The sequence below is a fragment of the Rhinoderma darwinii genome, chromosome 11 (assembly GCF_050947455.1).
Source record: "Rhinoderma darwinii isolate aRhiDar2 chromosome 11, aRhiDar2.hap1, whole genome shotgun sequence".
NCBI lineage: Eukaryota > Metazoa > Chordata > Amphibia > Anura > Rhinodermatidae > Rhinoderma > Rhinoderma darwinii.
Window position 1 is genome coordinate 6,024,577 of NC_134697.1, and position 12,340 is coordinate 6,036,916.

Genomic DNA, 12,340 nt, shown 5'->3' on the forward strand with positions numbered 1-12,340 from the left:
AGATTAAACTGGCTAAGGGTCTGCTTGTTGTTAGTTATTAAGCATACATGCTGTGGACCTACTTCAATATAAACCTGTAGGTTAGCTTCTGGGATTATAGTGAGTGCGCATACATTATCCTGGTGCTGCATTAGACAGGGTTCATATATCCCTGACTGTTCATTACATACATATCCTTGCTCTGTTAATTGGCATAAATCTATATTCCTTGTCTTATTTTGAGAATCTATGTGTGTTCCTTTCATTTCTGGCATCCAATATTGTCCTAATAATGTCACCGGATCAATCATTACCATTGGCATAACAATAAATTTGCATAATAGAGTAGGATTTTTCACATTAAATGCTATTAGTCTTCCTGCGCACCATTTAGGTGTACACTCAGTATACTCAGGCTGGAACAATAACCACGTATCATTTCTCTCTCCTATGGGCAGAATGTCTGTCCATTGCCTAACATGACTACTAAACAATTTATTCTTAAAATTATTCATCTGTTCTTGTCGCCACATCGTTTTAAGCGTACATACTGTCCAATTTACAAAAGTTGATACATTCTGTAATGTTGTATATTCGGTTAGCATACTTTCATTAAAAACATTTAGGAACAGTTCATCTATAGCTAACCCTTTTTGCTGTAAGTGAAAGGTAGTAGGTAACCATGAGGCACCTATCCTTAATGCAGTAGATGTGTCATCTCCCACTGAGTTTCATTTGTTCATAACTGTTTCTACCTGTATACCATTCAATACTCCTAATCCCGTTCCTACCCCTCCTAATAGCGGGTCATACCATTCTCTTTTTTGTCTATGACAGCTGGGGGATTCAGGGAAGGAAATATTGCAGTGTACATTCTTTTTCTGCTGTTGGGTTACAGCGCTCTTACAAGTGTGTGGGATTCTTTCCAGACTTTGTACTGTTATATGTGGCTTAAAACTATCTCTTAAAATTGTTATCAAGAATACAAAATATCTTCTATTTCTTATTTGGCTATTATTCATACATAATATCATCCCATCAGTTTCTTTTATTACAATCGTAGAGTTGAGCCTCTCCTTGTTGCATCTTTCATAAGTCTTATTTATCATTTCATTTCTATTTTTACTGGTTGTATATTTCTGTAGATACTGTAAATCTGGTTCATAACAACAAAACAACAGCCCCGGCGTCTCTTCTTGTATACTAATGTTGGCTGTTTTGTCTATGTGAAGGTACACAGTCCCTCCATGTGGTCCTTTTTTCCAAGTCCCTTCGGTTGTAGTCACATTTGTAGTATAACACGGGGCATTGGCCTTACAGGTGTAGTTACCCTGCTTTCTATCACTGTGGCATTCGCCCACCCTGTCCTGAACTGTTCCAGTGATTCTGTACTGATTACGTGTACAGGAGTAGCAGCTCTGCCTTTTTGTATAAGAGCACACGCAACAACCGCCGCAACAACCGCAAAGATCTTCATTCTTCTGGCTGAAGAACCTTTTTACAATGACTGGCGTGAATCCAGCTTGCCTTTCCTTCGAGCTTCACTGAGGTGCTTGTAACGAATAGGACTTGAAACGGACCATCAAATCTTGGGTCTAGACTTTTCCTCACGTGTCTTTTGACAACGACCCAATCTCCTGGTTCTAGCTTATACGTCCCTTCAACTGAATCAGGACCTGGAATGGAAGCAAAGACTTGTGCATGCACCTTAGTCAATTGTTTGTTCAGGGTTGACACATAATCTGTTAGTCTACCATACTGCATTTGGAGCACCTGTGGAAAATAACATCCTAATCTGGGAGCCGACCCAAATAAGATCTCATATGGGCTGAGACCTGTTCTTTTTGTGGGCGTATATCTTACTGAGAACAAGGCTAATGGTAGACACTCGGTCCATGGTTTCCCGGTTTCTACCATTGCTTTTTGGATTTTCAATTTGAGAGTCCCATTTAGTCTCTCAACCTTCCCACTGCTTTGTGGATGGTATGGTGTATGTAGGGCTTGACTTATGCCTAGAGCTGACAACACATAGTTCATGCTTTCACCCGTAAAATGAGTTCCTCTGTCGCTCTCGATCACCTCTGGAACTCCATATCTGCACACCACCTCGTTGATCAGTTTCTTTGCTGTGGCTACGGCTGTAGCTTTGGTGACTGGAAAAGCTTCTGGCCATCCTGAAAAAAGATCAATACAAACAAGCACATACTCATAGGTACCGACTTTTGGTAATTGAATATAGTCTATCTGTAGTCTCTGGAACGGATATATAGGTCTGGGTGTGTGCTTCTGTGGTACTTTTACAGTTCTTCCAATATTATGTGTTGCACAGATCATGCATCCTTGTGTAAAACTGCTGGCCATCACACTAAACCCTGGAGCATACCACACCTTGTTTACCAAGTCCATCATTGCCGTTTTTGATTGGTGAGTCGCTCCATGTGTTATTTGGGCCATCATTGGGAACATTGTCTTAGGCAGGCACAGTTTATTCTTGCATTGCCAGAGGCCATCTTTTCGTAGCGTTGCTCCTTGGGCCGTCCACTTGTCTTTTTCTTCTTTTGTTGCTTGTCCTTGAAGTTTTTGCAGTAGTTCCGGGCTTACAGCTGGTCTTATTTCCTCTGGATCTTTTATCTGACATACGGCTGCTAAAACGGGTAGCTTCTGTGCTGCTTGCTTTTGCTGCTTCGTCTGCCAGGGCATTTCCCCTTTTGTCTCTGGTGAACTCACCTTAGTGTGAGCTTTAATTTTTACTACTGCTACTTCTGTGGGTAACATCAGGGTCTCCATCAAGTATTTTACAAAGTCTGCATTCTTTACAGGTGTACCTGCAGAGGTCAAAAACTGTCTAGCCTTCCATATGGGGCCATAATCGTGTGCAATAAAGCATATCGAGAGTCAGTGTATATATTTGCTGTCTTTCCTTCTGCATGTTGGCATGCTGCTGCCAGGGCCTTAAGCTCCGCTTCTTGTGCTGAGCGGGACGCTGGTAAGGAGGCTGCTTCTAGGACTACATCTTCGGTGGTTACTGCATATCCTGTAAGAAAAGATCCTTCTACACAATACCTTGAACCATCCACAAAGAGTCTGGGTTTTGGAGTGGGGTATCTTTTACATGTGCAAACCCCACTGTTTCCTGGGCCATAAGGGCCATACAATCATGTTCATCAGTTTCAGGCAAAAATTGTGACCATACTTTACCTACGTCTTCTCCCCCTTGCTCCAAAGGCAGTAAGGTAGCTGGGTTCAATGTAGTACAGCTATGGAGTGTGACCTGCTCAGGGAGAAGAAGCGCACAGGTTAATCTCAAATGTCTTGCAGTTGACAAATGCTTCGGTTGTACTTGAGTAAAAATAACAATAATATCATATAGTGCAAAAACTTGGACTGGAAATGCCAGGACCAAATCTGAGGCCTTGTTTAACATTGAATTTACAGCAATGATAGCTCTCACACATGATGGGGAACCTCGGGCCACAGGGTCTAGTCTAGCTGAATAATATGCTACCGGGCGCTGCTGTGGTCCATGACTTTGTGTGAGAACTGCAGTGGCATGTCCATTTTGTTCAGTACAGTACAAAGTATATGCTTGCGTAGAGGTACTCCATGGATTGGTGTCACAAGCTGCTACCAAACACAACTCCTCCTCATTCAGCTGATAATCCAGAATACTTTGAGAATCTCACTTTTATCAGGTTCTGCAAATACTTGATTAATACAAAAACAAATAAAAATAAAACATTCCCAAAAACTTTACATCAAATTAACAATGTCCAGACAAGTTTTGTTTTGCCTTCTCCCTCATCTAAATCCATAAAGACTCGTGTGAGTGATGTCACATCGCCTCCTGTGTAACTTTGCTGGAGGGGGATGGTCTCTTACACATAAACCAAAATTGTACCTGATCAGTTCCTTCACCCTTCCCCCCTTTGTGGACTCTGCGAGAGTGATGTAGCAGAGTTCAAAACTACATCTCAACATAACACTAATTTAACCCCTTGTAATGTGCAACAGCCTGAAACAAAAATGACTTTTTCCTGACAAACATTTGATCTTTACAATGACATAACTCATGTGTGAAATCAAAAACAAAACAATTGTAGTTAGTTATTCAATAAAACAGAAAATATTATCTCTGATAACATTAATTACTGCAAACCAATAAACAGTATAACGGTGGGGGCACATACATTTTCAAAACCCCGTGTCTCACAGTATCTGTAGTTTAATACATCTGAATTATCAAAACACATGAAATCTGATCACATCATAACACATAAATATCGTAACTTTTATAACCAACAGCGCTTGCGCAAAAGAGAAGAAATTTATTTCGGTTTGTAGACATTACTGATACACACATATATATATAGTGGTCGCTTTTATAGCATTAGAACAAAGAACATTCCATAACATATGAGTCAACTGTATATTCAATCCTTACATCCTTCTTTCCCATAAAGCTCATTGGTGGAACACAAGGTATTCCCTTAGGTTTCCTTTTATGCTTAGGGGGGTTGGTCAAGTGATTGACCGCCATCTGTTTCAAGGGACGGCAGAGCAGCTGCAAACTATTTCCTCTCTTAACCTTTCTAAAATACCCATTCTATTGTAACACATGTTCTCCTCTATAACATTTCACTCCTTGGGGCCCCAGATACATTATACATATATTTATACCATAACAATGGCCCTCCATTTAGATTAGCCATCAGAATAAGATTCCCTCACACTCCTTCTCTTCATGTCCGTCATACACGGATAGTGGCTGGTGACCGGCTCATGCAGCTTTATGTTACCACCGCATGTGTATAAAAATGTCCGGACCATTGTACAGAACAAACACTGTTACACTTTGTGTCTCCCTTATATCCTCATAGATTGTAAGCTCTTGCGAGCAGGGTCCTCACTCCCCAGGTTTGAATTGTAAATGAACTTTGTCACTATGTAATGTCTGATATTGTTTGTTTCATGTTCCCTCTAAATTGTAAAGTGCTGCGTAATATGTTGGCGCTATATAAATAAAGATTATTATTATTATTATTAAGGGACCCCTCTAACAAAAGGGGATTATTCAAAGTGAATGACACCTTAGTCCAAATATAAAGCCTCACTTTATTTTATTTTTATGCATAATTCAGAGGCGTAGCTAGGTTCTCCTGCACCCGGGGCAAAGATTCAGATTGGTGCCCCCCCCCCCCAACTTATTTCCCGACATCTCCTTCCCCCTCGCCATGTTTTCTTTCCCTACCAATCAATGAGGTGTAATTTTTTTTCACAATTTTTTTAATGTAACGCGAGTATAAAAGCATTTCTACATTTTACAAGCGATATAGTTCTATAATGTAATTAACATAAAAATAAATTAAAGAGGCCACACACAGCCCCCTGCAGATAGCGCCACACACAACCCGCTGCCCCTTTGTAAATAGCGCCACACCCCCCCCTTGTAAATAGCACCACATTCCCCCGTTTTAAATAGCGCCACACTCCCACCCCTTGTACTTAGCGCCACACTGTGAACAGACCGGTGAGCGGTAGCCTACCGCTACCACTCTCCGCTCTGCCTGGTGTGACTTACCAGAGAAGCCGAGGAGGTCATGCGGCGCAGGCAGCGGCGGAGTTCCTTCTGACTAGGGTTGGTGACAGCCAGGGCCGGCCTTAGCTTGGATGGTGACCTGTGCGGGACTCTCTATTGCCGCCCCCTACACAAACCAAAAATTAACCACATATATGGACACTCTGGAACATATATACTGTACATTCATAAAGACAGATATTTAGACATACAGGCAAATATACATACACACATACAGGTAAATATATAGACGTACACACACACACACACACACACACACACACACACACATACACAGACAGGAACAAATACATAAAAGGCACAAATATACAAGCACAAAGAAACGTTCACAAACAGACCCATATATACGCACACAGGCACATATGTACACAGCACAGATAATGTAGTAGTGTTACCTGCAGTCCTATGTAACACCACGGATAACACAGTGATAACTCTCTGAGTACTGATAATGTAGTAACTGCTGCCTGCAGTCCTATGTAACACCACAGATAACACATAGTGATAACTCTGAGTACTGATAATGTAGTTGTGTCCCCTGCAGTCCTATTTAACACCACAGATAACACATTGTGCTAAATTACAATCTCAGCTCTGCTGCACAGTACAGATAATGTAGTAGATGTTACCTGCGGTCCTAGTAACACCACAGATAGCACACTGATAACTCTCTGAGTACTGATAATGTAGTTGTGTCCCCTGCAGTCCTATGTAACACCACAGATAACACATTGTGCTAAATTACAATCTCAGCTCTGCTACACAGTACAGATAATGTAGTAGATGTTACCTGCGGTCCTATGTAACACTACAGATAGCACACTGATAACTCTGAGTACAGATAATGTAGTAGATATAAGAGACAAACACATGCAGAGACAGAGACACAGACAGACAGACAGACAGACACACACTGTAACATATACACATACAAACACAGAGACACACACTGTATTCACACTACACACACAGACACTCACCATGTCTCCTTGCTGGCAGGTCAGGATGGGCTGTGGGAGGAGCTTCCTCTCTGCTTCTCGGCATGTGTAACTTCAGATGCTGGGAGGCTGCAGCACGGGAGTGGACCTGTCCCCTGACCTGAGTTATCTGACCTCATGTCACTGATGTGAGGTCAGGTGACTGGACTGGTCCACTCCCTGGCCGTCACAGACCCCAGTCAGAACGCCCTAATTTCCTGGCTCTTCCTAAGCTGCTACAGGTGTCCGACATACGGGGCGCCTGTCAGCAGCGATCAACTGCTCTTCGGCGCCCCCCCTTCCCTTGCCCCCCCCCCCCTAGCTACGCCCCTGCATAATTTCGCAGTTATTTAAGTAATTATAATTAGATAACAAGTTGTACTGAATACCTGAAATCATAAGTAAAAGGTTTATAATTCCTTTTCATGTAATGACTTAAAGGTGTTTTTGATCCTTACAGACTGATCCATTTCCTTTTCTTCTATGGTGTCAAGACCGAAAAGAAGCATCGAAACAGGTCAGTGATTAACAGTTTTTTCATGTAATTTATCTTAATATAGGGAAGCTAAGTCAACCAAATTATTTGCATCTAGTTATGTCTGAGTAATATAGTTACTACAGCGGTCAGGTTCCCCTTATTTCTGATACAGAGCTCTAATTTCCATATAAACTTTTACAAAGCCATAGTATTACATGATAAAATTCTGTAAAAGGGGGTGCTTAACCCCTTCCCAACATTGGGCTTACAAGAAGAGTGAGTATGGAGCAGGCTCACAGCCTAAACCCACTCCATACTTTATAAATTTGGTATCGCCATAATCGTATTGACTCGCAGGATAAAGGTAACATTTTATATTTACTGCACGGTGAACTCTGTAAAAATGAAAACCAAAAGACATAGGAAGAATCGCTGTTTTTTTTTCCCCATACCACCCCACAAATATTTATTTTTTTCAGTTTCCCCATACATTATATGGTAAAATAAATGGTGCCATAAAAACTATTACTCGTCTTGAAAAATAAAGCTCTGATTCGGCTATATGGACGGAAAAATAAAAAAGTTACGGCTTTCCCCCTGAATTTGACTTTGATATGCTGAGGCACTGCGTTACCCTACATGTCTGTATGCCATACTTTTTTATTTGTAGTTTTAATTTTTCCTCTACATCCTGCAGTATTCATCCATTTAAGAGTTCATGAAAAATGTATAAAAGTTATGGCTTTTGGAAGGTGGGGAGGAAAAAAAATGGCTGCTGCGGTAAAAAGAGGACAGGTCATCTCTCCAGTTATGTATGTTTCATTAAATTCTTGCATTCCCCTTAAAATAAAAATTTTAGAGGATCTTTTAAAACTCCTATTTGTGGCATTCCTCTGTTATTCCTCCTGGAAATATATAAATAAATTCAAAATTGGGTGTTACTATTCCTCTCTTTTCAATGGGGCGTTTCGCTGCACAAACTGGGTTCATTTGAAACATACATTTTAGTTTACCGTGACCACCCCCGCCCTCCCATTCCAGTGCTGGCTTAGTTGGAAACTATGTACTGCAGATATGGTTTTAATTCGAAAGCAAATCCCCTGCAAAATCCACATGTTCTTCTGCATTTGTAAATAAGAAACTGAACCTGCTTTTGTTATTCCTTCCATTTACTTTCTTACTGTATTTCTTTAATTTTGGTAGGTAAAAACTGTGGTATTCATTACATTCTTGTCATGCTTGAGTCTAGTACCTTATAAATGGATAGTGCATACGTTGTACATTTCTCGTTATGGTGAGTCATCAATTAGCTCTACAGTACTTAACTCTGGATAACGAAACTTGACCAATGACTTGTGGACTTTCATGATAAAATACATGCAGATATGCAAATGAATAGTACTTGTAAGCATGTGCACATGTGAATCATGATTTGTTTACATACAGTATCTGTATGACAACACTGTGAACCTCCAAAGCAAGATTCTATATTGGAGTATCTCAATGAGAATGAAGGTATAACTCCATATCAGCATAAGTTTTTATAAGGAATCGGTTCTGTGAAACTAATCTGATCAGCTTCAATGAGGAGGGAAGTCCTAGACTGGGCCTGGATGAATCATTGTATGCCATATATCTTGACTTTTCCAAAGCATTTGATACTGTGCTGCATAAATGGTTGGTACACATATTTTCTCCAGTTCCTGCATTCTTATTTTATGTAAATGTGTGTCATGGCTGTGGGGTATGTGGAGCCACTGGGGCACTCCACCGTAGCAAAGTAGCTTTGGTCAACCAAAATGTCAATGACAGTCACTAAGGCGAGAGTACCCGGAATGCTGGCTTGTGCCGGGCTATTGGGAGCTGGCTTGTGCTGGATAAATGGACATGTCTCGGATACAGGACACAGGAACTTTGGTCGTCACAGACACTGGACTTGAACACAGAAGTCGTCTTGGACACTGGACTTGACAAGGATTCCAGATACGTATAGTGCAGTCATCTCGGACACTTGATTTGGCACGGATACTGGATACAGCTAGGGAACTATTTGCAGGACAAACACTGGGAAGACACAACATTGCTCAGACACTGGAGAAAAGAGCAGGATTTATTTTAAAGGCCAGGGAGCTCAGGGATTGGTTGGGAATGTTACTGGTGCGCGCTGGCCCTTTAATTCTTGGCGTGAGCATGCGTGCACGTTATGGGACAGCCAGGGAGAGAAGGCAGAGGGCACAGCGCGACGGCGTCCCTGAGGAGGGAAACGCCAGCGAAGAGAGACAGTCCTGCTGACACTGGTAAGAGGGGAGTTGCCAGCAGTCCACGGCCACTGGCGCTACAGTACCCCCATCCATATGCCCCCACTTAGGTCTACAGCGTAGGAGGAATTTTTCTATGAGAGCTGGAGCATCCACGTTTTCTTCTGGCTCCAAAGACCTCTCCTCAGGACCAAAACCATTCCAATCTACCAGGTAGAAGGTCTTCCCTCCTACCTTCTTCTAGTCCAAGATCTTCTTTACCTCGAAGACATCGGAAACACCACAGGGAGTAAATGCAGAGCCAGGAGATTTACTATATTGGTTCAGGACCACAAGCATCAGGAGAGATACATGGAAAGAGTTGGGAATCTTGAGATTAGGGGGTAGCCGTAGATTATACAACACAGGGTTGATTTGTTGTAGAATTCCAAAGGGACCAAGAAATCTGGGAGCGAATTTGTAGGAGGGGATTTTTAGACAAGTCTATTTTGAAGATAACCAGCCTTTGACTCCAGAAAGAAATTGAGGAGGAGGTCTTCTCTTCCTATCGGCATATTTCTTCATACGATCCACTGCCTGCGGAATCGCGGACTTGTTTTGCTGCCAGATGTGAAGAAATCTTCCGAAAGAAGAATTGGCTGCAGGCACTAGAGATGTAGCTGGTACAGGAAGAGGAACACGTGGATGTTGCAATAAGGAATGGAGTAGAAGCAGTAGACCCACTCGTGTGATTATTGTAAGAAAATTCGGCCCATAGAAGAACATGCACCCAATTGTCATGTTGAACAGATATAAGATGACGAACATAATTATCTAGTGCTTAATTAATCCTTTCAATTTGGCCGATAGATTGTGGGTGATAAGCAGAAGAAAAGTCGGATCAAGTTATAAGTATCAGAGCGAAGAGATTACGCCCCCTTTCCATTTAGTTAGGTAGAAATGCCCCATTGACAGTACAGGGGCTTATTTACATATCGGTCGCCAAATATAACAGCACCAATATGTAAATAACGGAGGAAGATAGGAAAAAAAAATATGAGACAGTGTTTCTGAAGCTCTGCCTATTACATGCTGCACTCCGCTGTACATGTATGGGCAGGTGTAAGGTTCTCTTTAAAGGTGCTCTGTCACCACATTATAAGTGGCCTATCTTCTACATAATGGGATCGGCGGTGTAATGTAGATTACAACAGTGTTATTTAGAAAAACGATCATTTTCGACTGAGTTATGACCTATTTTAGCTTTATGCTAATGACTTTCTTAATAGACAACTGGGCGTGTTTTACTTTTTTGACCAAGTGGGCGTTGTGAAGAGAAGTGTATGACGCTGACCAATCAGTGACCAATCAGCGTCATACACTTCTCTCCATTCATTTAGTCAGCACATAGTGATCTTACTAGATCACTATGTGCACACATACACACACACACACACACACACACACGTTACTGAAGTGTCCTGAGAGTTAATAGACATCACCTCCAGCTAGGACGGGATGTCTATTCACAATCCCGACACTTCGGTAAAGTTTGTGTGGGATTTACAGCACAGCAAGCGTAATCTCGTGAGATTACGCTGTAAATGACAGCACAGCGTGATCTCAATTTGCTGGGCTGTAAATCACACAAAACCGTTACCGAATTGTCGGAATTGTGAATAGACATCCCATCCTGGCTGGAGGTGATGTCTATTAACTCTCATGACACTTCAGTAATGTTAGTGTGTGTGTATGTGGCTGCACATAGTGATCTAGTAAGATCACTATGTTCTGACTAAATGAATGGAGAGAATAGTATGATGCGGATTGGTCAGCGTCATACACTTCTCTCCACAATGCCCACTTGGTCAAAAAGTAAAACACGCCCAATTGTCTATTAAGAAAGTCATTAGCATAAAGCTAAAATAAGTCAAAAATGATCGTTTTTCTAAATAACACTGTTGTAATCTACATTACAGCGCCGATCCCATTATGTAGAAGATAGGCCACTTATAATGTGGTGACAGCCTCTTTAAGATGCACTGGAAGAATTACTACAATCAGAAATATTTTTTTGGTTGTGACTACTTTATATTACGAAAACCATCGTAGCAATTGTTTTAAGATTTAGCGATGTATCTTTAGCCTAAGTTAATTGTCATTTAGTCTCATGAACTATGAACTATACGGGGGGGGGGGGGATCACCAGTGTGAAGCAAAAGATAGCAGCAATAAGATTTTCCCCGAGTTTGTTTGGGTTTCCTCCTGGTACTTCGGTTCTCTCCCATACTCCAAAAATATACAGATAGGATATTTAGACTGTGAGCCCCACTGGGGATAGCAAGTAAAGACAACTTCTGTACAGCGCTGCAGAATATGGTTGCGCTATATCCTGTAACAGAAATAAATAAACATAGAGAGATTTTTTGAGACTAGCAAGGAGTAATGAGGTATCTTGATGCTGGCAGAAGTATTTGCATAGATATAAAGGTGATGGTTTATTATGTGTGGAGAAAGCAACAAGTAACTCCGTGTCCTGTAATAATGCTGTCAAATCCTACCAGGTAATTATTTAAGACGCTGATAAATCTACATAGAAAATTATTACGTGGCACCTATATACTATTGTAGGGAAAACTGGTTCTAAAGTATGTATGATTCTTAAACCTGTCACCTGTTCATACTTAGTTTCATCTTAGCCTCTTGGACTTTGGTTTGTGTATGGCTTTTGTTTTTGCTTTTACTTGAGCCTTCTATGTAGGTGCAGCCTCCTCCCGGCTGTGAAGAGAAGCATGACAGTCCCTGCTAACTGTGGTTTATCAGCATGCACTTTAGATACATATACATTTTTTTGCTGCCAGTCCCTGATTTCATTAGGAACGGACAGCAAAAATTTTTTACAATTTAAGAGTCAAGATCAGGGGTAGAAATACAATAGTTGCAACCTGTGCAGCTTACTCGTATCTGTTAGATGTAAAGGAATGAGCTAATTAATTTCATGGCTCAGAATTACTGGCGGATTGTTAGAAAGACTTAAGTGGATCTGTCAGGTTTTTACATTGCCCTGTCTTGA

At 41.3% G+C, this 12,340-nt stretch overlaps 1 long non-coding RNA gene across 2 annotated transcripts in view; it reads left to right on the forward strand.

Moving 5' to 3' along the window:
• The window catches only part of LOC142663956 (uncharacterized), a 197,147-nt gene that overhangs the window by 5,842 nt on the left and 178,965 nt on the right, over window positions 1-12,340 (forward strand). For both annotated transcript variants that reach the window (XR_012851168.1, XR_012851169.1), the window contains exon 2: window positions 7,013-7,069. This is a non-coding gene — a long non-coding RNA (uncharacterized LOC142663956). The remainder of the gene's footprint in view (window positions 1-7,012; window positions 7,070-12,340) is intronic.